Consider the following 5,033-nt stretch of genomic DNA (forward strand, 5'->3'; position numbering starts at 1 on the left):
TGATGCATGCAATTTAAACACATCAATATGTATGGAATAGCATTTAGAGCAACTTTTACAATTCTGTGACAAACGAACAGTTGCAAAATATAAAAAGTCTCTCAAAAAAATACATAATTTAGCATATCAAATATGGATCTCTGTAATAAAGAAGACACTTGGTGCTTTCATTTCCTATAATAAAATTTCTTTTTTAGGATCCAGATATTAGAAAACAGTCTTTGAGAAATTGCATTGTTCTTGAAATTTGCAGAAAACATGCGTTTTTGCCTACCTTCAGTAAAAAATTAAAATATTAGCACAGCCCACAATCTAAAATAATAATTCATCTTTTTGACCTTCAGAAACAGATCTCTTGTTATGTATTTGCATATTTTGGATCAGAGGGTAATTTTGTGCTCTATATGGAATATTGTCTATAATAGTGTCTGGATTCTTCCAGCTATCTGGTCAACTAAGATATGCCCATTGTCCATGGAGGTAAACGCATCTTAAAGCATGTTGTTTTGAATGAAAACATCAACAAGTTACATGTTTCTAACATGCGCCCAGCAAATATAAAATCATTTAAGTAATGGTTCAGTGTGTGAACTGCAGTTTTTACTTCTACTACCCATTGATTAAAATGTGGAAACTTTTCCCATGAAGCAAAACAAATAGAACATCTCATTGGTAGATACATATCGTAATAATATTGGTAATTAAACTTAAAACCAAGTAATTGATGGTCTGAAGGGTGAACCGGAAGTAATCTTAAAGCTGATTAACATACATTTTTCAAGATAAGCCCCTTTTCCCAGTGACCCTACCAAGTCTAAAACCTCATCAAAAGAAGTGTATTGAAAAGAACGAGCTTCGGGGTCTATGAAATCATTAACACTAAAAATAAAAGAAGGATATGAAAGGTGGTGAATGAGATACCAATCCAAATACTTTTTCCCCACTACTCCAATAGGTAGTAGCCTTAAATTAAACAAAGGTTCATAAATGAAACGACCTACTATTTGACCAAAAGAAATTTCTTTGTTCATTTTTTTCTTTTAGATGTACAGTACCTCTTCTGGGTGATCGTTCACAAAAACTAAATTTTTACAGGTTGTTGACACTATTGAACCTTCATAATGTAGACAAAAACCTAATTTAAACATGTTCTGTAACTCTTTAGCTACAGTTTGATTTGATAAAAAAAAATGACATATAAAGAAAAAAATATTATTCAAGTTAATTAGTGTTAAACCTTACAAAAGGAACATGTTTAATATTTGATGCCCGACTGACGAAAAATGAAATTGGGGCTTGACGAGCCCTGGAGGATGATGTCCTTCGTACCGTATGTTTATCAGGACAATGAATTACTGGATGTTTGTTTTGATAATTTAAACACTGGTGCTAATTTAGGCAATTTTTCATACGACAAGAGCCTTTGTTGTTGTACTCATAACAAAAGAGCTAGGTTCAATTAATTAACTATCGTCATCTTTCCCATTTTATGTATCAAAATAAAGTAAACACTTGGTGCTTTCATTTCCTACACTATAATTTCTTTTTGAGAATCCAGATATTAGATACAGGCTGTGAGAAATTGCAATGTTCTTAAAATTTGCAGAAAACATGAGTATTTGATTACCTAGAGTAAAGGATTAGAATATTAGCACAGCCAACAATCCAAGAAATAAAACATCTTTTTAACGGTCAGAAACAGATCTTTTATCACGTATTTGCATATTTTGGATCGTAGGCTGTACTCTATTTGGAATATTGTAAAAAAATCTTCAACCTTTTTCCAGTTCAAGAGAATTTACAGGATATGAGGAAAAGGACGCATTTAATGACGTCAAAATGCATTGACTAGAGGGAAAATTACGATCAAAAGAGACGTGGTCACCAAAACACCAAATGAGAAATACTGCATTTGTAATCTAAACTGAGAGGTTCTGACTTTTCAGACATTGTCAGGCCCAAACAAGGCCCACAGTTGTGAGTTTAATCAATATGTGCTGACAAATATATATTCATACAAATAGAAACAAAATGCATTCAATCAAGTATCAATTGGTGTAATTTTGATTGTAATTGCAGGTTTTAATGTGATTTGAGCATTTGTCAATAGAACTATTCTCCCTTGTGTTTCAGTGTTTATTTGCTTTATTAAAAGTATGTGCAATTCAACAAACTCACCTAACATGAATTTTGCTTTTTTAACTGACTGTGTAATACGCATACCTTAGATCATTTACACTGATTATAATCCTGCAAACTATAAAGGCTTTCGTGAGGTTTCTATGCGTTTATCTTCAAAGGTGGCAGCCAATGGACAAAGATTTTAAAAAGTGTAGATTAAACTATTTGACGGTGTTTCTTGGTGACAACAATCAATATGAATACCTAATTCGTCCATCTTTAGTATATTTTTTTCAAAAAAAGTCTACTTTCTAACGAGGTTGGATCCTGATGCTTAAGTCTAAAACTATTTGTCAACTATATTACAGTAAATGTGAGTCAATAAGCTTGTTTTTATTCAAGTAAACAATTGGACAAAGTAAAGTATTATTTAACTTAAAAAGACACCATAAAATTATGACAAAGAAAAAGTTTCACATTGCTTCGCATAATCAATTAATTGATCGTTTTGCACTCACGAGATCAGATTTATTTGGCATTGAAATTTAAAAACCAAAAACTCTTTTTAATGTCCTAAACTTTTGCTGAATTTATGCAAATTGTTCAAAGTTAATTTATACATTCAGAAAAAGGTGTGGGTCTATGAATAAAATTAAAAAAATTAGATATTAATAAAAAGGTGTTAATTTTCTGCTAAAAAGTAGATACAATATTTCCCAAATTTTTAGACATAGCAATAAAAGGATACATACAACTTGAATGTTTCTTTACTAGTACTGTACACATTAAAAGGAAACCGGAAAAAATTATATCACAATACATCCCCTTGTGTGTAATCTTGCCACCAATATTAATCATGTAAACAACATATACTAAATATGACTAATATATTACTATTTTGGAACATTTTCTACTTTGTCTCAGGTAAAGAAGTCATATTTTTAGGTACTTTTTTCTTTATAATCTCATTGCAACTTTTCCCAGTTTTTTAGAGCGTTACTAATTTTGACATTTTGATTTCTTAGAGAGAGTGAGAACGAGAGAGAGAGAGAGAGAGAGAGAGAGAGAGAGAGAGAGAGAGAGAGAAAGAGAGAGAGAGAATGAGAGATGGGATATATTACAAATTCACAGCTTTATATCATTATATATATATCACGAGGCCAGAACTATGCTGATGTTTTTAAAATCATGATATTATTTTAATTTTTAGAAAAACATTACATGAAGATAGAGCATTTTATTATTATGTATATACATTTTAAACATTCTCTGATGTAAACTGTATCTTTTTTACAGGAAGTTATTTGCATTAATAACTTAACAAACACCCATTCCACCCCCATCCATCTTTTTTTAACAGACAAAGTCTGCATAGTCATCTGTACAATTAATATGATGTGGAAACAACGAATAGTATTCCATTAAGCATTACAAAGGTTAGATCAGATGCCTTGAAGGAGTGACCCTCCCCTGCCGACCAATCCCGCTAGCAGTGTACGAAAAAAAAAAAACGAAAAAAAAATCGTCTACAATTTATTCCTAGAAACATTATGTAAGAAACAAAATAATCATTCTCACAATATAACTCAATTTTTCAAGTCATAATTTATTCATTCTTTAGACAATTTTAAGGCTTACCAAAGCAGAAACACTATATGGTGTGTTATTGTTTCTGATGATAAAAGTTGTACTTATATGAAAAAAAATTCAAAAAGATTTTTATTGTCATCAATACTGACGAAAATACTGCTATAGGGAAAAGGCATCATAATAGATAAAACGACAAAGTTATACTTGACTTAACAAATGTCTTCTATCCTCTGAGATATATTTGTCTTTTATTTTTGGAAGTCCATACATGTATCTACACATGTACATACTTATCCGGATTTACTTCCAAAATAATCGTTTACTGAATTCATGTCTAAAGAAAACGTGGTTTATGAAGTTTCATGGAAATTACTTGTAGTTTGTTTTAAAATTGCGTGCAACTTAACTTTTGTTTGCCATATTCCCTGGATATTTTATCACTGCTTGTTGTTTTTGGCTTTCATTATATATACAAACCTCCTCTATCATCATCAATTCTTCTTTTTTAACAATTAGAAACTTTTGAACTATATACACGAATTCTATGTATTCACAATCTAAGATATTTGAATTAAAAATAACATGCACTCAAACGTAACTAGACTTATTGGTAGATCATTATCTGTCTCTCTCTAATGATCGGTCAAATTTATAACAAATCTTCTGTAACATGATGAAAATTTGTCAGATCAATATGCATGCATTTCCACATAGTGCAGATTGAAGTCGATTGGCGTTGTCAGTTTATCATATAAGACAGTCCGAAATATAAGCATTTTTATCTCAATTTAACTTTACATATAATTCTAATTTTTTTTAAATCTCTACCCCAACTCTACCCCCCCCCCCCCCCCCCCCAAAAAAAAAGCAAAATCTAATAAAATATACATGAAGTAATTAGTCTACGGGCTCGGTTTTCTATACGTAAGGTTTGCAGATATTGGTAATGCTCTTTTTTGTACAGGCAAAGGGGTCTTTTTTCGACGTCGAATATTGACCGAATTGCATTTTCTGACGTCAAAAATGACCCTCGGTAATATTGTTACAGGGGGCATTTTGGTAATATCCCTTTTTGCTGAAAAAAATAAAATTAAACGGTATTTTCACATGTTCAATACTGCAAAATCGTGTTTGAATAATTGAAAATCCAATATTGCAGCGCATTGATTTATATATCATACATGCAGAAAAAAAAATGCATCAGTTTCTTTTCTTCGACATTTGATGGTCATTTCTTAGACAAATAAACATGTGTAATGTGTTGATTGACAAAGGTAAATATATCATACATGTATGATTATCTTCCGATTTTTTAGGCAGCA

Source organism: Saccostrea cucullata, unplaced genomic scaffold (genome assembly GCF_032062105.1).
Source record: "Saccostrea cucullata isolate Sc308-1 unplaced genomic scaffold, CSIRO_AGI_Scuc_v1 ctg1807, whole genome shotgun sequence".
Taxonomy (NCBI): domain Eukaryota; kingdom Metazoa; phylum Mollusca; class Bivalvia; order Ostreida; family Ostreidae; genus Saccostrea; species Saccostrea cuccullata.